General features: G+C 51.0%; 1 long non-coding RNA gene across 1 annotated transcript; it reads right to left on the bottom strand.

The window, feature by feature from the left end:
- Nucleotides 1-381: 381 nt before the first annotated feature.
- LOC142844689 (uncharacterized) lies at nt 382-6948 on the bottom strand. The gene is made up of 4 exons (XR_012909760.1): nt 6433-6948; nt 4514-4615; nt 3650-3850; nt 382-927 (listed from the first exon to the last, which is right to left on the bottom strand). It is a non-coding gene; the product is annotated as an uncharacterized LOC142844689 (long non-coding RNA).
- Between the last annotated feature and the right edge of the window lie 13983 nt (nt 6949-20931).

Here is a 20931-nt window from a genome sequence, read left to right as displayed (position 1 = left end):
ATGGCTCAGTGGTTAAGAGCACTGGCTGCTCTTCCAGAGGACCCGGGTTCAATTCTCAGCACCCACATGGCAGCCCACAACTGTCTGTAACTCCTGTTCCAGGAGATCTGAAACCTCACATCAATGTCCATTAAATTAAAATCAAATTAATAATATATATATATAAAGAAAACGATGGTAATGGAGCTAGGACCCCAGTACACCCTGGGTCCAGTCCTCAGCACCACATAAATCTGGGTACAGAGGTGCATGGCTATAATTCTAACACTTAGGAAGTCTGAAAGAAAAACAAACAAAAAAGACAATAATAATAATATAAAAAATACATAAATAATTTTATTTATTAATATAATATAAAAAGGAAAAAGAGAAAGACAGTAATAATAATAAGCAACGGCCATTGATGGAGCACGTCCACATCCCCGAGTCCCTTGTCTTCAATCTTGCCTTCAACCACTCTCATGAAGTATTATTACAATTGCCACCTGCAGACTCGGAAGCTGGGGCCAGGAGAGGGGCCTGGTGCCCACTGACGAGTGTTCCCACAAAGCTCGTGTTTCTCACCAGCTTACAGGCATCAGTGGTGACATTATTGGCCATGGAAGAATTGCCATTTTTTTGTTTTTAGACAGAGTCTCTCTATATGTAGCCAAGGCTAGTAGGCCAGGCTGGCCTCAAACTCACAGAGATTCACCTGCCTCTGCCTCCTGAATACTGGGATTAAAGACGTGAGCTACCACATCCAACCTGAAGAATTGCAATTATCTGTTGCTATGGAGATACAGGCCTGAAATATTAGTTGAGCAGGAGCTGGGGAGATGGCTCAGTGCTTAAAATGCTTGTCATACAAGAGCAAGCACCTGAGCTTGGATTCCAAGGACTAACGAAAAATCTGCTGTGACAGTGGTGGCTGGAATTCCAGTACTCCTGTGGAGAGAGAAGAGGTGGGGGCAGATTTTCCCAGAAGCTCTTAGGTCAGCTAGCCTGATGAAGTTGGATGTGAAAACAGAGACCTTGTCTCTAACAAGGTAGAAAATAAGGAATGGCAACTGAGGCTGTCCTCTGACCTTCGCACAGCCCCTGTGCACACAAGTTTACACACACACACTCACACACACACACAGGTTTTTGTTTGTTTAATTTTTGTTTTTAAAGCAAGCATTCATCTGGCTCCCACATCTGCAAGCTGAGCTAGGTGCAGCAGACTCTTCTGTCCTCTGGGGAACTAGGGCCCTGGACAGGCTTGATGACCCGTTAGCGCTGTAGGATTCATGCCTGGAGCTCTGTCATTTTCCACATGGGGCTCGTCTGGGAGCTGTTGGGCTTCCTCAAAACATGACGGCTGGGTTTCCAAAAGCAAGAAAGTGGAAGGTACAGTTTGCTTATTTTAAGGTTTATTTGTGCCAGGCAGTGGTGGCACACACCTTTAATCCTAGCACTCAGGAGGCAGGGAGGCAGAGGTAGGCGGATATCTGAGTTCAAGGCCAGTTTGGCCTACCAAGTAAGTTCCAGAACAGCGAGGGCTGTACAGAGAAATCCTATCTCAGGAAAAAAAAGTCCTTGTATTACGTGTGTGTGTGTGTGTATGTGTGTGTGTGTGTGCGTGTGTGTGTGCGTGTGTGTGTGTGTTTGGGTGCCCACAGAGGCCAGAAGAAGGTGTCAGATCCCCTAGAGCTAGAATTACAGGTGTTTGTGAGCCAACCAATGTGGGTCTTGGAATCAGAATTCGGGTTTTCTGAAAAAGCTGTAGGCACTCGTAACCTCTGTCTCTCTGGTCCCTAAAGTTGCGGTTTCTTGAACCCAGAAACCTATCCACTGTCATTGGGCCACATGGATTGTGCAACCACCTACAGAGAGAGCCCAGACTCCAGGGAAGGTCATGTGACCCTCATTTCTCAGTATCAGCACTGATAAATAATCAGGGAGAGAGGCTGTTCTGAAATCATCACAGTGAGGATGCAGGTAGCCCAAAAGCAGTGAACTAGTGTCTAGCCCAGGGCCTCATGCCCAGTCTTGGACCCCAGACCTCTGCCAATGCCAAAACTCATTTCTAGTACAGGCAGCCTTATTTCCTCTGCCCTCACCCCTGCCCTTTCCATTCACAGTTTCTTTTGTACCAGGCACAGAGGGACCATTGTGTGTGACTACAGAGGCCCTACTGGCCTGGTACCTCAGCTAGAAGGCAACCCCGAGGGAATGGAGAAAGAGGATACTCAGACTGGGCAGGGTACCCTCTCCGCCCTCGTCAGAGCTCCCAAGAAAGACCCCAAGGCCCTGCAGCCCCTATTCTGAATCCTTTCCATTTACATATCCCAGTGGGTAGAGAATTGGGTGGAGCCAGGTAGATATGATAGTATGTGTCTATAATCCTAGCCAGGTAGGTATGGTGGTATGTGTCTATAATCCTAGCACTAAGGAGTCTGCGGTAGAGGGGTCACTGCAAGGTCGTGTCTGAAGATTAACAGTGGAGGTTGACATGCACAAGCGTAAACAACCCGTCTGCACATGCACACTCACAGCACACTAAAAACAAAACCAAAACTCAAGCCACCGTTTACATTCAACAGCTATGTAGGCAAGCCGAGGAACACAGCGGGCTGGAAAGGGCTGGGTGGCAGAGTGTGCGTTGGTTTCCTGCACTGAAGCTTGCACTGCAGACACTTTCATAGTTCTGCACACTGGACATCCAACACCAGCAGTTAACAAGTGGGTGCTGCACCCGAGGACTTCGGCAAAAGTTGGCCTCTTTCTGCTCCTGGTGGCTCTTGACGCCACTCATCTCTGGTCTTTGCCTTTTTCCATGTGGCTTCCTCCCCTTTGGTTGGTTTTCAAATATCCCACGCCTTCATCTCGTAAGGGCCCTAGCCTTCATCTCATAAGGGCCCTACCTGGATTTCGGCCCCTTCCATCCTGGGATGACCTCATCTTGAGATCCTTCCTCTAATTCCATGAACAACCCTACTCCTATTAAGTTCACATTCTGAGGTCCTGGACAGGCGGGAACCTGGGGGACCCTAGTCAGCCCACTACACAGGCCAGAAAGGTACTTGGACCTTCTCATCTGCATGGAGAGAAAGCGTGTTGGGGACTTGTGGGGAAGGGGGTCTGGGATATAGAGGAGCGGATACTCTGGTCTCAGGCACCAGGTGCTTTCAAGTGACCCCGTGACCCTGTTCAAGGTAATTAGTTGGTCATCAAGCTGTTTAAAGACTTACAAGAGCAGTGGGCAGAAGGCTTAACCAACGTGAGGGGGACATGGAGCAGGGCATGGAGCTTACTCCGCTACTTGGTTGTACCTGGACACATGGCACAGGAGTGGGGAGTAGAGAGAGACCAGCTCTGCCCCCCTACCTCTCCTGCCTGTCCCCAAGCTTTCTAAGGAAGTGGGGTGGACTCCAAAGGGAACCAAGAGGTCTAAACCAGTACAGAAAGTCCTGCCCACCTCACTGTACGAGGACCATGTTACTCCTCCCTTTTGAACCTCAGTTTCTACACCTAGATAGTGAAGATGGGGAAGCTTTGTGTCGTGTTGGTATAGCATAGTTAGTATAGCAAAAGTTATATGTGATCACGCTGAGGGTTCCCACACAAGGTTCACACACTAAATTCCTAAGCTCGGTCCTAAGCCCATCTCTTCACAACTGCTCACCTGTGCCACGTATCTTAGCTGAAGGTGTCAGGTCCAGTCTCTAACAGAAGTCTCAGATCGAGGGTCAGAATCCCGGGGGCTGGAGAGATGGCTCAGTGGTTAAGAGCATTGCCTGCTCTTCCAAAGGTCCTGAGTTCAATTCCCGGCAACCACATGGTGGCTCACAACCATCTGCAATGAGGTCTGGTGCCCTCTTCTGGCCTGCAGACATACACACAGACAGAATATTGTATACATAATAAATAAATAAATATTTAAAAAAAATCCTGGGGATCCTCTCCACCTGCAGGGCAGATAAGGTGGCGTCTCTCCAGATGTGCTGCAGAGTGTTGCTCTTGGTCTCTGCTTATGTATACTGTCCAGTGGGTGCCAAGGGGTCTAGGACTGTGTCTGGTTACCTGGAGTGAGGGATGTCACTGGCTTCCAGTTATCAGGTGCAGCCTTGGATGTAGCGGGGATCCTAACTAAACTGCTCTGACATGACTAGAAGGCAGTTTTTAATATGCATGTTAATTATACTTTGAGAATTTATGTAAAAATTTCTTTCATTTTTATGTGTTTTGCCTGAATGTCTCTTCACCATGTGGGTGCAGCGCCCTTGGAGGTCAGGGGAGGGCGTCAGACCCGCTGGAACTGAACTTAGAGATGGCTGTTAGCCTCCACACAGGTGCTGCGAATCCAACGGGGGCTTCTGGAAAAACGGGCTTTGAGAATTTGAGGATTAGAGACAGTATCTTCTGAAGGGATGTCAGGAACCTGATGCTTAGGTACTCAGTGACAAGCCCCCACCCCCACTCTCTGGCACCTCACTCTCTCCTGAGACTAGCCTTTCCCCAGGTGGAAAGACTGAGTCAACCTTCTCACCTAGGCTTGTCCATGCTTGTCAGGGGGTGGGGCCAAGAGGAGACAGACTGGGATCTTCTCTTTTTTTGGCTCTGGTGCAGTCATGGGCCCTAGTTGGAGAATCTAGAAGACAAAGAGGTGGAGTAGGGGAACCACAGATGACCTGAGGGCCAGAAAGGGACAGGAATTCTCTAGGCTACACCAGCTGGGGCATTACCAGCTTCCTTCTGTCTCCCTGTTCATTATTCAGCAGAACCCAGACCTGCCCAGCATACCCCACCCCCACCCTCAGGCTGGTCAAGTCCCGTTCTTCCAAAGGTGCCTTAGGGTCAGTCTGTGAGCCATAGTGACTCAGGTGTGGGAAAGACCCATGAAGTCATCCAGCAGCCTGGGCCACCTTGGGGGCTCATGAGACAATCTCTGGACTCACTGGCTGGGGAATCCCAGAAAGGATGGTGTCTGCTCCCCTGGCTGTGAGAGGGATACCCCACTGATGTAGACAGGGACTGTCCCTGAGGTTCCAGACCCCAGCTGAACTCCCTGACCCCAAAATGTGGCCTTAAGCAAACAGGTTTAAGCTGTCCAACCCCTTTATCCCAGCTGCTCTGCAGAGAGGAGGGAAGGAAATGCCTCAAACAACACATCAAGGCCCAAGAGAGTTTGGGCCTGGTAGGGCTGGTCATTTGTGTCACCTGATGAACTGTCTAAGCTTCACTGACTGTGACATTAGGGCCAAGGAACAGGCACAAGAGTACCATGGACAGCTGTTGGACCTGGAGCTCCCATCACGTCCCTGGGCCTCAGTTTCCCCTTCTATAAAGTGACAGGAATGAAAATAGTCTAGCCAGGTGACTGGGAAGAGCAAGCAAGTATAGGTGGGAAGCACATTCGAGGCTCTGGTGGAAGCAAGCTTAGAGGCTGAGGGGTCCAGAGAAGGGAAGAAGGTCACCAGAAAACTATAGGGTGACAGGCAGAAAGACCCTCCTTGCCCACCCTCCACCCATGGGAATCCCCCTCCCAGGGCCCTGTGAGACCTGCAGGAAAGGAGCTGGAAGCAGGCCTCATCTCAGAGAGAGGAAAATGCCTTCAGGTGGCACGTTCTTGCTCCTTGGGTGAGCCCCGTGACCAGAGGAGATCATGGCAAGCAAAGTTACTGCTCTACAGGGAGGAAGGAGATCAACTGAGGAGGTGGTTCAGCCACCACAGGACCCCACAGAGTGATCAAAGGTGGGTAAACTGAGTCCCAGAGAGAGGCGAGACCCTGACTGAAGTGCCTCAGCCAGGCGGTGACACACCACATCTGATGCCTGTCCACATTATTCCCCCAGAGACATGGCTTAGGCTAGGGGGCACCTTGGCAGGCCTGCCACACCCTCCCCATCCCCAGGTTCCCTTCTGATGGTCCAGGCTCTGACCCTTGACCCACAGTGTTCTGAGTACCTGGGCTGCCAGATGAGGGAGCGTGCCACAGGGGAGCCAGTCGGGGGAGTAATGTGCTGGCTGGCATTCCCAGACAGGCCTGGCACATTCCTGCCAGGGTGTCACTCTGCCCCCCTAGTGCCCCACCCGTGCCCCGCACACAGTGCCCATTGTCTGCCCCAGACACTTTGAGTTGCCGCTGCCTCCGGCCTCCAACACCTCCCCACATCCTCCCATTCCCAGGTGGGGCCCCACAAGTCCAAACATCCATCCCTTAGTTCCCGACCCCAAAGGGCAGAAGATGCCATTTTTTTCTGGGAACCGAGCAATGGTCAGAGAAAGAAAGTGCCCTGAAGCAGACAACTTAGAGTGTGAGAAACCCTGAACCCCCCAATGCATGCCCTCTTCCACCTCCCACCCATCCAGGTATGACTGACTTCTTGCCTGCTTAGGCCTGGCTCCCTGTACTTCTTCCCTCACTGGCCACGGACGACCCTACAGCCCAGCCCACGTGTGCATACCTCTGTTTTACAGACCATGAGTGTGACTCAGGAGCGGGAGCCCTTGCCAAGGCCACCCAGAAAGGAAGCAGCTGAGATCTAGCCCAGGTCAACAGCGTGAATCCCCAGCCCACGCTCTTTCCACCTCCTGCGGGGAACAGCTCAGCGCAGGGGTGGAAGGCTCCGAGAGCAGTCAAAGAAGAAAGTAGAAAGTGGATCCAACCAAGCCTGGCTGGAAGCGCTTGATACACCGAGGCGGGGCAGGTTTGCCAAGCCCGCCAGGACAGGCATGCTTGGTTATCCACCCATCAAACAGATGCCAAGCCTGGCCAGAGTGCAGACACGGTTCCAGTTAGGATCTGTGACACCTGAGAACAGGCAGCATTGCCCCGCCCTTAGGGACTGGGGAAATGAGGTCAGAGGAATAGGCCACTCAGTCCAAGCCACCAAGCCCCCTGCTCCTCTCTAGTCTCCCTCTGCCTTCACGGCTGCTTGACACTGATGACCGGGCTAGTATGTCTGCCTAGGTTCCAAGAGCCCACGAGTTTGCAGTTCCCTCCCTGGATACCCTCCCAGCAGATAACCTCCATCTTCCCTCTTCCTTTAAGACTAAGAAAGCAACTCTGCAGCCCCCTGTACCTGGCAGCTCTCCAGAACCTCCCCACGAGTAGGGCCCATTCAGTACCCAATGCATAGGCAGCACCTGGTAGCACATAGCACCCAGCACCTACCCCAGCACTCACTTCCCCCCAGCACCCAGTGCTCCCATCCCCACCGTGAGCATCCTGTGCCCAGCTCTGTCAACTGCCATCTATGACAGGTTGATGTGCGGGTGCCTGCTCGCCCTAAATAGGACATGTGTGCAGCTGGGATGTTTAATCTCTTGCTGAGTGACATAGGGAGGAACAAGAAGAATCGAAACTAATGATCCTCTTTAACTCCACTTACCTGAAGAGCTGGTTGGTCCCCAAAGCTTCTGTCCCAGAGACGGCACCAGGATGAGTACAGCCACCCCTGCCCCATGGGCATCCTCTCCAGTTCTCTCACCAGAAACCCCAACTTCTGCTGATCTTCACAGAAATGGGGCCCAGGTGAGAGGGCCACCAGGAAATGCATGATCCTTTAACGCTGTTGGCTTTCTGCACTAGTTAGATGTCGCTATGTTCTGTGCACTGAGTACCACCGTGGTTTGACTTAAGCAAGCCAGCAGAGAGCAGTGCCAGCCACCAGGAAGGTACAGTCCTGCTGAGTATGGTGGCGCACACCTTTAGTTCCAGCACTTGGGAGGCAGAGGCAGGTGGATCTCTGTGAGTTTGAGGCCAGCATGGTCTACAGAGTGAATTCCAGGACAACCAGGGCTGCACAGAGAAACCCTGTCTAGAAAAACAAAACAAAGAAAGAAAGAAAGAAAGAAAGAAAGAAAGAAAGAAAGAAAGAAAGAAAGAAAGAAAGAAAGAGGGGCTGGAGAAATGGCTCAGAGGTTAAGAGCATTGCCTGCTCTTCCAGAGGTCCTGAGTTCAATTCCCAGCAACCACATGGTGGCTCACAGCCATCTGTAATGAGGTCTGACACCCTCTGGCATGCAAGCATATACAGGCAGAATGTTGTATACATGAATAAATAAATAAATAAACCTTAGAGAAAAAGAAAGAAAGGGAAAGCTACGACGTTTTGTCTGGGCCAAGAGCAGCGTCAGAGAGGTGGCAGAAGGCAGCTGGGCCCAGGACTGGGTTAGAGGCGACAACTGTGCACCATCTGGGCATGGGTGTCGTTTAAAGTCATGAAAGTTCATTCATCCTGTGTTTATCCATGATGTTGACAGAATCATTTCTTGTTGCTTCAAGCTCCAGAACTACATTCTCTGGTTCAGGTGTCCTGCCTCCTCTCACAGGAGGAACCCAGAGGCCCTGTTGGGATGGACCAAAAAGCAAGAGTGACTTGTACAACATAAGGCCCTGGGGACTCCTGCCCTCCCCTGCCCTTTAAAAGTGCTCCAGGTCTACTTGGAAAGGCCAGGACCACAATTCCCACCCCATACAATCTACAGCTAACTGGTTAGAAAGGAGAACAACCCCTGAAGGGCATTCCTGGCACTGAGCCAGAGGAGCCTGGGACAGGGTAACCCCCCCAAGTCACTGTCTCCCCAGTGGTGACATCACCAGCACAGCTGGGTGACTGAGCAAGCAGAAGCAAGGCCAAGTGGGTGTGTACAAACACATTAGTTATAAGAAGGAAAAGAATTAAACCAGGCAGTGGTGGCACACGCCTTTAATCCCAGCACTCAGGAGGCAGAAGCAGGCCAATCTCTGTGAGTTGGAGGCTAGCCTGGTCTGCAAAGCAAGTTCCAGGTCAGCTAAGGCTACACAGAGAAACCTTGTCTCGAAAAAACAAATATAAAATAAAATAAATAGAAAAGAAATAAATAAAACCACATCACCAGACTCAGGCAGGGGCTAAGAGCGCCACATGCCTTAAGAACCAGAGGCTGTCAGGGTAGGGAAGGTGTTCTACGTTGCACAGCCAATGAGAGGCAGTCTCAAGGTAAGAACTCTGTCTCCTGGCACTATGCCCTGCCTTCTAAGCCAGCTTCCTGGGCCATTGGGCCTGAGAGGTCTACTTTCTCCTCACATCCACGGAGCTCTGGTGGAGCCTGGGAGCACCTCTGCAGATTTAAAACTCACTCACAGCGGCTAGAGAGACAGCTCGGCTGTTAAGAGCACTGACTGCTCCTCCAGAGGGCCCGGGTTTGAATTCTAGCGTTTACCCAGCAACAAACCTGCTGTAACTTCAGCTCCTGAAGATCTGATGCCCCCTTCTGGCCTCCTTGGGCACTGCATGCATGTGGTACACAGACATGGGCAAAACACCCATACACATAAAATACCAAAAAGAGAAAAAAAAAGTCTTTAATAAAATAAAATAGCCAGGCAATGGTGGAACACACATTTAATCCCAGCATAGAGGGAGTCAGAGGCAGATGTATCTCTAGGAGTTCAAGGCCAGACTGGTTCACAGCATGAGCTGTAGGATAACCAAAGCTACGTAGTGAAACACTGTCTTGAAAAAACAAAAATTAAATTAAATTAAATCATTTCATACCCTCACCACTTATCCCACCCTAACTGCTTCTCCACACTTCCTGTCACTGGTGTTGGTGACCACAATACCCCTTTCAAAGGTCAGGTTGACGGCAGTGCTCACTTTTTTTTTTTTTAAATTTTCGAGACAGGGTTTCTCCGTAGCTTTTGGTTCCTGTCCTGGAACTAGCTCTTGTAGACCAAGTTGGCCTCAAACTCCCAGAGATCCGCCTGCCTCTGCCTCCCGAGTGCTGGGATTAAAGGCGTGCACCACCACCACCCGGCTAGTGTTCACTTTTTATTTATTTATTTATTTAGTGGGGGATTTTGTTTGTTTGCTCTTGGTTTTTTTTGTTTTGTTTTGTTTTACAAGAAAGGGTTTCTCTGTAGCTTTGGAACCTGTCCTGGAACTTACCCAGGCTGGCTCTGCCTCCCGAGTGCTGGGATTAATAAAGATGCACGCCTCAAGCAGGCGGTAGTGGCGCACACCTTTAATCCCAGCACTTGGGAGGCAGAGCCAGGTGGATCTCTGAGTTCGAGGCCTGGTCGACAGAGTGAGCTCTAGGACAGCCAGGGATAAGAGAACTGTGTCTCGAGAAACCAAAACAAATGAGTAAATAATGAAGGCGCATACCTCCGCACCTGGCTAATTTTAGGCTTTTGGTTTTTAAGACAAAGTCTCACTGTGTAAGCTTAGCTGGGTCTATTTGCTATGTAGATCAGGCTAACTTCAAACAGAGATCTTCCTGCCTCTGCTTCCCCAGTGCTGGGACTAAATGTGTATGCTTGACTTATTTTAGAGTTTTTTCTCCTACTGGGAGAAAAAAGGCCCAGGTCTGGCCTTGAGCTCCTGTTCACCTTGCCTCCACTTCCTGTGTGCTGGGGTTACAGATGCAGGAAACCACCCTGAGTTACAGTGCTCTATTTACTCCACAGAAAACGGCAAATGCTACTAAGCCAGGATCCTGCCTCCTACCAGGGAACACACATTAGTTAACACAGCTCTGCCCACATCCAAGCTAAGTGCAGGGCTCGCTCTCTCTCTCTCTCTCTCCCTCTAGAAGTTGCCACCTCTGTCCCTCCTGGACCCATCCTCCTTCCTTTGTCACCTGTACCCTGTATCCCTCTTTACTTCTTCCCCCAGCCTCCACCTAATAGCCCCCAAATCCTCCTAAACTTATAAGATGGAGCCGGGCGGTGGTGGCGCACGCCTTTAATCCCAGCACTCGGGAGGCAGAGGCAGGAGGATCTCTGTGAGTTCGAGACCAGCCTGGTCTACAAGAGCTAGTTCCAGGACAGGCTCCAAAACTACAGAGAAACCCTGTCTCGAAAAACCAAAAAAAAAAAAAAAAAACTTATAAGATGGAGCTGGAGAGATGGCTCATGGTTAAGAGCATTGGCTGCTCTCACAGAGGAACCAGGCACCCACACGGTGGCTCAGTCATCTACAACTCCAATTGTAGGGGATCTAGCGCCCTCTTCTGGTCTCTGCTGGCACCAGCATGCACATGACATATACTCAGGGCAAAATAAACAAAACTTGAAAATTGAATCCTGTCTGGCTCTCTGTCTTCCTCCCAGCCTTGGGTGCCTGCCTGATCTATGCTTCCTCTGGGATTGGTCTAACCACTTGTGTCTCCTTCCCACATTTCCTAGGCAAGGTCTCATCTCCCCCATGGAGCAGGTCCTGCCCACTCTCCACCCCAGCACCCACTGCTGAATCTTCCTTTTTTTTATTTTTTTTTTTTTGGTTTTTCAAGACAGGGTTTCTCTGTGGCTTTGGAGCCTGTCCTGGAACTAGCTCTGTAGACCAGGCTGGTCTCGAACTCACAGAGATCCGCCTGCCTCTGCCTCCGGAGTGCTGGGATTAAAGGCGTGTGCCACCATCGCCCAGCTTGAATCTTTCCACTAAGTGCTTTTCTCCTCACTTCCCCCTACACAGGGTGCTCTCACCATGGAAGGTGACCCTGTGTGGACAGGAATTCCCAGCATCCGGTGCGGGCCCAGGATGTTCAATAATGTGCAGAATGGGTATAGCATGGACTCCATGGAAGGGTACAGGAGACTCGAGTTTTGGTCATTTGTGCCCATGGAAGGCCTGTAATGGTGAACTAGGAGGTGAAGGGACAAAGTCAGAACCTGTCCCTCTCCAACCCACCTGCCAAGAATCTCCAGGACATAGTTTCCTCCTCCCTCCTCCCATCCCCACTGCCAGCCTCTGCCTAGCTCTACTCATAGCAACCTCCTGCCCCAGGGTTTGTGGGGAGCAATCAAGAGGAATTCCTGGCCCAGAGTCAGAGGAGGTGCCCCAGCAGGCTGGCAGGATGCAAGAGTATGCATATGCCAGGAGATGCTCCAAATTCCAGTTCCCACAGCCTTGTGCAGAGCCCACCAAGTGGGGCCAAGATGGATGGGTGCTCCCCCGGAGCGGGGTGGGGGCACTTAGGAGGTTGTGGGGAGGGTAGAGAAGACAGACAAGTACAAAATGCAGCAGGAGTAGGCAATGACAGTCCCAGTGAGAGGCAGGCAAGATGTGGGTGTCACTCTGCAATCAGACACCAACAACCCCCAGAATGGTGGATTAGTATGAGACCCATAGGAAGACTCCTGGCTGACCCCAGAAAGTCCTAGTTGCCCTTGCCCTGTATGGGACATGGACTACCCCACCACTAGCTGTGCCCCCACTTATTCAAAAGTGTCTCCAAAAGGGCTCTAGCATGTTCCAGCCATTATACGATCACTGGCAAGAAGGGTCTAGGCATAGTGGTGCAAAGTTTTTACCTCAGCACTTGGAAGGCAGGTGGATCTCTTTAAGTTCAAGATCAGCCTGGTCTACATACTGAATTTCAAGGGAGTCTGAAACCCCATCTCAAAACAAAATGGGAAAAAAAAAAACAAGCTGGGCTGGGCGGTGGTGGCACACATGCCTTTAATCCCAGCACTCTGGAGACAGCAGCAGGCGGATTTCTGAGCTCCAGGACAGCCTGGTCTACAGAGTGAGTTCTAGGACAGCCTGATCTACACAGAGGAATGGGGGGAGAGGGCATGACTCAGAGCTTGAAAGCATTGACTGCTTTCCCAGAAGACCCAGGTACAGTTCCCAGCACCCGCATGGTAGCCTACAACCATCTCCAACCAACTCCAGTCCCAAGATACCTGATGCCACTTCTGACCTTCTCAAGCACCAGATATACACAAACTGCATATACATACATGCAGGCAAGCGCTCATAAAATAAAAATAAATTTTTTAGGGGCTGGAGAGATGGCTCAGTGGTTAAGAGCACCGGCTGCTCTTCCAGAGGTCATGAGTTCAATTCCCAGCAACCACATAGTGGCTCACAACCATCTGTAATGAGATCTGGTGCCCTCTTCTAGTGTGTGGGCATACATGGAGGCAGAATGTTGTATACACAATAAATAAATAAATTTAAAAAAAATAAAAATAATTTTTTTAAAAATTAAGAAAGGAAGAAAGGAAGGAAGAAGGGAAGGAGGAAGGAAGGAAAGGGAGGGAGAGAGGAAAAAAGAAAGGAGGAGGAAGGTCCCAAGTGAGAGAATGCAAGGCTGAGGGAGAAGGTTCCCTTCTGGTCTCTGGGCCTCTGGTCCTTGTCACTCCCCTTCCTGGGCCAGGGCCAGGTGTGATAGGCTCAGACAACAGCCCCTGCCCAGCTGTCAGCACCCAAGCTGCCACCAACGCCCACAGCGGTGCACCTGGCCTGCCATCATCACAGCCACCATCATCCCTCCCAACCTGCAGCGTGGCTCTGGAACCACAATGCCTTTGCAGAAATGCTAACACAAGTTCTTCCAACGAGAAAACTCCAGGACCATGGAGTGCTGGACCATTTTCCAGCTCTGGCTCCGAGAATTTTGTGACTCACTCTTAGAAGCCTGGTGTCTGTCTCTTCTTGACCTTTTGGCCAAGTCTAGAAGCTCAGAGCCTTACAGACAAGGATTATAACCACAGAAATCTGGGGACTGGGGATCTGGGGAGCAAAGCTCTTAGAACTGAAATCTCCCAGTCATAATCCCTGTGCTCAACCCAGGAGCCCCCCAACCTTCCAGCCATCCAGACTAGCGAGCTGCAGCAAGACAGGACAAGTCTTGGTTAGGAACATTAGACCAGTACCTTGAGCCTGGGCTGCAAACAGGATAGGACAAGAAAGAGACAGGGCACTTGTGAGCAAAACCAGGGTGCTGGAGGCCTCTCCCCCCAACCCAAGAGGTTCCCCCATGGGGCCAGGAGAGATGCAGGAGGAGAGAAGGAATGTGCAGATGCCAAGGGGTTGGAGGGAGGGTGTGTGGTCACCGGGGGTGGCAAGATCTTTCCCTCCCGGCAGCCGAGCTTGGAATTTTCTCCTGGCAGGAAAGGCCCACCACCATCCTATGAATGGAAAACAATCCCTGGCATCCGGCCCCTGAGGCTGTATGGTTTCTGACAATCCACCATTATTATCCTCCCTGCCTCACCCTAGCCTGGTGCAGAGGGGAAACGGAGGCAGGCAGGAAGGCAGGCAAGCAGGGTCTCTGGCTAAATTCAGAAATTTGACTCACCCTCTGGAAGATTCCAGTTATCTCTATCCCTGGCATACGCAATGCTAAAACTGTGAGAGGCTGAAGAGAGGGCTCAGCGGTTAAGAGCACTGGGTGCTTTTCAGTAGGAGCTGGGTTCAGTTCCCAGCACCCACATGGAGGCTTACAACCAACTCTGACCCCAGTTTGAGGGAATCCAATTCCTTCTTCTGGTTTCCTCTGGAGCCAGGCACATCTGTGGTTGACAGACATACATGTAGGCAAAACACTGAACCCATAAAAACAAATAAATATCAAAAGAAAATAAATGTGAGTCTGGCCTGGTGGATCTTGCGTTTAATCCCAGCACTCGGTAGGCAAAGGCAGAGGCAGGCAGATCTCTGAGTTTGAGGACATTTTGAAGACAACCTGGTCTTCAGAGCAAGTTCCAGGACAGCTAGGGCTACACAGAGAAACCCTGTCTTGGAAAAAGAAAGAGAGAGAGAGAGAGAGAGAGAGAGAGAGAGAGAGAGAGAGAGAGAGAGAGAGAGAGTTTTGTTTTGTTTTTTGTTTTTTTTATTTTTTTTTGGTTTTTCGAGACAGGGTTTCTCTGTGGCTTTGGAGAGAGAGAGAGAGAGAGAGAGAGAGAGAGAGAGAGAGAGAGTTTTGTTTTGTTTTTTTTTTTTTTTTTTTTTTTCGAGACAGGGTTTCTCTGTGGCTTTGGAGCCTGTCCTAGAACTAGCTCTGTAGACCAGGCTGGTCTCAAACTCACAGAGATCCTCCTGCCTCTGCCTCCCGAGTGCTGGGATTAAAGATGTGCGCCACCACCGCCCGGCTAAGAGAATTTTTTTTAAAAAAATAGGAAATAATTTACTAAAAACAAAAGCAGCAGAAAAACAAACCAACAACAACAACAATAGGTCAGGGTCAGGTGAGCCCTGGCAGGACAGATGGAATTAAGACCAGAGAGGGTAGTAATTTGCCCAAAGTGTGCCAGCATGCTGCTCTTTACAATTTGGTTTTGCTTAAGGGTTATGTTTTTTTTTCTTTTTTTATTTGTTTTTTTTTTTTTTTTTGGTTTTTCGAGACAGGGTTTCTCTGTGGTTTTGGAGCCCGACCTGGAACTAGCTCTTGTAGACCAGGCTGGCCTCGAACTCACAGAGATCCGCCTGCCTCTGCCTCCTGAGTGCTGGGATTAAAGGCGTGTGCCACCACTGCCCAGCAAGGGTTCTGTTCTGTTTTGTTAGCTACTTTTCACCTTATTTTGAAGCAGGGTCTCATGTAGCCCAGGTTAGACTCAAACCAGCTATGTAATTGAGGTTGACCTGGTCTCCTGCCTTCCAGGTATGGAGGTTGACAGAAGTAAGCCACAACACTCCACCCACGGTCCTCTAACTGTCCCTGTGAAGGCTCACGTTCAGGTCCTCTCCTCTGGGAGGCCTCATCTTTTCCTGGACCCCCTTTGTCCCTTAAACTGTTCCCATTCCTCCTTTGGCTCCCTGCTACCCTGGGATGAGGTCCAAGCTCCCTCCTGTGACTGCTCACCTTAGTCCCACTAGGCCGGAGCTAGTTCTTGCTGGGTGTCCTCTGCCTCTCCTTGTGGTCCCTCTCTCTTTCCCACTGACCAGCTTTCCCCAGAGCCCTTCCCATGGCCCTTCTGGAGCCTTCCCTGGTGGCTCTCTGGAGCCCTGGACTCCCATACGTGGCATTGATGGCCCTTCTCCATCTGCTGTTCACCGACTCCAGAGGTCATCTGGAACACAGCCTGCCTTGGTCTTAGATTGGACCCAAGACCAAGGTCCAAGGGTTCAGTCACTTGCTCAAGGTCACACAGTAGGCACCAGAGCTGGGACTGGGAACTTTTAGGGGAAGGGAGGACAGAGGAAACAAGTCCCGCAACAGGGCATCTGGGCTGTAGAGAGGCCTTCGTGTAACCCTCACCTCCAAGGACGAGAAGCACCCCCCACACCAGTCACACAGACACCCTGAGACAGAGCCCCTACCCCCACGCCCGGGCTGAGTTACAGGGAGCACTCTGCTGCCCAAAGCCGTTTTCACTTCATCTTTTCCTAATTTTGCTTAGAGGAAGTCACGGCGGCTGGGCCCTTTCCCCTTCTCTCACACACTTGGATTGCTTCCTTTTCCACCCTCACTTCTCTGGAAGCTTAGATCATGGTGACCAAAACAGAAGGCCCTGCCTTATAGGGCAGCAGGGTGACAGTGAGCAGGACGGAGGCAGGTGCTAGCAATGGAGAGAAGAGGTGTGCAGGGAGCGGCCTCTAGAGTGGACATGGCACTGTCCCTTCTTTGCATTCTAAGGAACCAAAAACCTAGGAAGCAGGAGAGCCAGGCCAGAGGCACTGAGGAACAGCAGGCTGTGCTCCTAGCTTCAGCAGGAACAATATGTCATTCATTCTTCAGCTTCTTCACGCATGCCGTGGTCTACGGATCTTCTGACAGATTTGGGGGGGTACAAGAACAGGGCAGAACAGGAGGAGGTGTGTGGCTGGGACCCAGGGCCAACGGCAGCACACATGGTGACAGGGACCAACGGAGAACAGGGTGGAGGAGCCTCGAGAGCAGACTTCAGGGAGGGGGCACTGTGGCGGCAGCAGGGCGAGCCCCTGCCCAGTGTGGAAAGGGGATGCGTCCTTGTGAGGGACTCTCTAGGGCTTGGACCACCCGCTTCTCTCCCCAGGGGAGACGGTACTTGCTCAAGCCTGGCTCTCTGCTATGAACGGGGTCCCTTAGCACCTGCTTCCCCAGATATTTAGAGTAAACAGGACTGTATGAGACAAATCCAAGGGTGTTCTCTCCACCCAGCTCATCCTGGTTTGAGAAGAGGGCCCTGCATGGGCTGAGACGGAGAACCTAGATCCAGGCAGGGAGGTGGTGACTCCTAGTTTCCATCCCTCACCTTCTGCCTGTTGTCAGGTTGTCGTTGTTATTATTATTACTGTGTGTGCGCATGTGTTTGAGGTAGGAGGGGCAGAGTGTACTTATGGAGGTCAGAGGTCAACTTGCAGTGGTTGGTTCTTACTTGTGCTGGAGGATCAGTTCTGTCATCCTCAGCTACAAAGAGTTCACGGATAGCGTCCCAAATAAACCAAAATTAAAACAACAATTAAAAAAAAACCCAGCACATCCAGGCTGGCGAACACACAATAGGCACTTCACTTGGCCCTCTGTGCCTGACTACCCACTATGTCAGGCCCTGCACACATTGCTCTGAGACAGCCCAGCCTCAGGTGGAGACCACACGAGGCAGGACAAGCAGCAGGTGCAGGCAGCAGAGAGCAATAGCTTCAGGCTGCTGTGACCACACAGCCCAGCATCCAGCCTTCTCTACAGAGTGAGTTCCAGGACAGTCAGAGCTACACAGAGCAACCCTGTCTCACTGGGTGGTGGTGGCGCACGCCTTTAATCCCAGCACTCAGCAGGCAGAGGCAGGCGGATCTCTGTGAGTTCGAGGCCAGCCTGGTCTATAAGAGCTAGTTCTAGGACAGGCTCCAAAGCTACAGAGAAATCCTGTCTCGAAAAACCAAAGGGGGGCAAAGAAAAGAAAGAAACCCTGTCTCAATAAATAAGAAAAGAATGAAAGGAAAAGAAAAAGAAAGAAAGAAGGAAAGAAAGAAAGAAAGAAGGAAGGAAGGAAGGAAAGAAAGAAAGAAAGAAAGAAAGAAAGAAAGAAAGAAAGAAAGAAAGAAAGAGAAAGAAAGAAAGCACCTGCCCAAACTGCTTTGCACTGTCAGTTGGTGGCTTGGGCGGTTGGGGATCCTGTAAGACCCAAAGGCCAAGGTCAGCAGTGGTGAGCTGGGAGATGGTAGCTCTCTGGCAGAAGGGCCCAGATCTGCCATGGCTGAATGGGTGACTGGCTTGGTTGGTTAACCAGCCTTAGTGGAGATAGGTGGATGGTATGAGCATCAAGGGGCACATGACGTGAGCATGGGGGCTGCTGTCCTTCTGCTTGGACTGTCATCTATGAAATGACAGGGTAGCTTCTGCAGAAGTACAGGTCAGCCACTGTCACCCAGTACCCTGTGCTATGCCCCAGGCTGGGCACTGGCCAGGCAGCTTGCTGGAAGGGCCAACTGGCGACTGGGTGGTGGCCTCAGGGATGGGGAAATGGCTGCTTCAACTATCTTTAGCGCCTTCCCTCAGTCTTTGACTCGGCCAGACTGAGCAGAGCTAAAGTGGGTAGATGGAGGCAGGGCCGCTTCTCCATAGTCACATGAAGCCAGTGGTCACCCAGGGACCTAGTGTGGTAGCTGACTCCTCTATGCCTGTCAGGAGTAAGCACTGTGTCAAGGAAGCAGAGCCCATGGATGAGCTTGGAGAGGGGCTGCACTGCACTGGGGATCACGTCCCTCCATTCCTCATGGAGCCTCAGTGGCCCTGCTTGTTGGGGGCAGTGGACACAGTCGTCAAGACCTTAGCTTCCTGAGGCAGCATCTGCTTCTGGCTTCCCCACTCCTGGGAGTCTCACCAAGGGATGGTTAGTCTCATCCTGCCTCACTTTCCTTCTGTGAGCTGTCCTACTCAAGTGTGTGTGACCTGAAGATGCTCGGAAGCAGCTGTAACCTCACTTCTCCATCTGTGGAATGGGAACAGCTGTCGGGACTGCAGGTGACCCTGAGCCAGCAGGTGTGATGCCCAAAAGGTGCTCACCAGACAGACTTCCAGCTCCTCCCAGCACCCAAACTTGGCTAAGAGACTTGGGTCCTCTTCCTGTCTTAGTCCCAGCAGTGCTACCCCTAATCATGCTACTTATTCTCTTGACCTCAGCTTTGCATCTGCACCATGGGGTAGTAACAGAACCCATTTCAAAGAGTGGCCCTAAAGGCTGAGCTGAGTCAGGCGGTGGTGGCTCTCGCAGAGACAGGCAGATCTGTAAGTCGAGGCCAGCTGATCTACAGAGTTCCAGGACATCCAGGGGAAAAGGAGCTACCTACCAAGCTTTTGGGAGCTAGCCAGGGGCCAGACCAAGGAGCAGGCCTGCTATAGGCGGGCGGATCTTTAGGAAGAGGGCAGGGCAGCTAGGGGGTATGAGAGCCTCAGACAAGAACCTGCATTCCGAGAACTGGCAGATACGAAGCTGCCTCTATTACTGGGGACAGCCTGGGAACCCATTCCCACCCCAGCAAGACTGTCACCAGGGTCTAGGCTAGAACACTTATAGGTGAACCCTGGAGGTGGCACCCAGTTGGCTATCCCTAGTAACTCTGGCTTTGTCATACCTTTTAAGGCAATGGTGGTTCTTGCCACTACCTCCCTGTTCCCACTTGCTCAGAAATTCCCAGCAGGTATTTTTTTCAGGATTGGAATGCAAATCCTTGTTTTGCCACCACAGGATTCCGGTGAGACCTGTCTTGGAATTCTAGTGAGAGGAAAGTGTGACAGGAACAAGACACAGGCATGGGAACTGTATGATGCACATGGAGAATGGTTGGGAGAGGCAATGTATCCCAGCAACAAGCAAATGCTGGTGATTCCCACCCAGGTACAGATGCAACACTCCAAAGTTTATTGAGTACTTACTGTGTGCCAAGCTCTGTCCTAGAGGCCAGAGGAATCTGCAGGTGACCTGGCCAAAACGGGTTGCTCTTATGGCTCTCCTCCCTCAGGAGCTGGGACCAGAGTCCGAGGTCTGTCCTAGAGCCTCTGCCACACTTGCTTGCAGACTGACAGGCCCTGCCACTGGCCTGTTTTGTTATTCACTTCTCAGTTTTGTCTACATTTCCCATCTGCCTCCACGAGGTTCCTGAGAAGTGCTTGTAATGGTGCTGGGAGTGTAGTGAGCACTGGCTCCAGAGGCCATGCCTCGGGTAGAGGCTTGGGGTGGGTGTCCATGCTTGCCCAAGTATCAAGAAAGCAAAACTACAGCCCTCTGTGCCTCTTTTCTACTAAGAGGTATTCTATGCCTGGTGTTATGGAGCTATCTATCTTGGGTGAGGTGAGGACCAGAGTTCAGGTCCCATAAACCACATGGGGGCTTACAGCCATCCTTAACCCCAATTCTGTCCTCTTCTGGCTCTGTAGGCTCCAGGCATGCATGTAGTATATAAATACATGTTAAACATACAGATAAAGTAGAACTACAGACATGAGGCAAGGTGGCCCAGGGTACCCTGGACTACCTGAAAAATTCTAGGACCAGACTACATTTACATCTCTTAAGGTTACCTTACCTGTAGTATTATTTCCCCAAGCACAGGCTTCCATCACTTTTACCTAGACAAACTTTGTTCCCCAGACCATGCTCCTGAACATCTTGGCCATAACTAGGGAATAAGGTCTGGATGTCCTGTATGCCTTCTACAGGTCTAATAGGGTCCTAAAAGCAGTCCACAACATGAGATCAGCGTTCTCACTGGGATGTGCCTGGGCCAACTTGACACCACAGCACAGCTTAGCTGTTTGCCATGTACTATACCTACCCCCTGGTGGCTCAGGGCTTAAGTACAGCTGAAACACCAAGTGACCACTGAACCACAACTTTAAAGGACCTCCAGTTGTGGGCTGACATCCACACATACTATTTGAGCAGTCCAAGGGTAACCTTAAATCAGGGCCTTGGAGCTGTTCTAGCTGTCCTGTCCTATTTGCTTGAGCCGAGCAGCTGACACATTATCACCACCAGAAAACCTTTGTATTTGAGCCAAGCTCTAACTGAAAGCTACCATGCAGACCACAGCATCAAGTCCTACCTCCCCTTGTCACAACCCCAGTGTCAAGCAAACTCTGCAAACAGCTTCCAGAGTCAGAAGCTGCATGTATCAGATAGGAAGGACATATAGTCCTCCAGTGACTCACTATGTTTCCTGTAGGCAATGGACACCAAGCATTTTTAGTGCCTCTATGTTGAAGTATTGAACTTCCCCCCTCCATTAATGGTTGGCCATTGCCCTAGAGAAAAATTGAAGAGCCAA

This window comes from Microtus pennsylvanicus, chromosome 2 (assembly GCF_037038515.1).
Source record: "Microtus pennsylvanicus isolate mMicPen1 chromosome 2, mMicPen1.hap1, whole genome shotgun sequence".
In the NCBI taxonomy this organism is placed as follows: domain Eukaryota; kingdom Metazoa; phylum Chordata; class Mammalia; order Rodentia; family Cricetidae; genus Microtus; species Microtus pennsylvanicus.
This window is presented reverse-complemented; position numbering and strand designations above follow the sequence as displayed.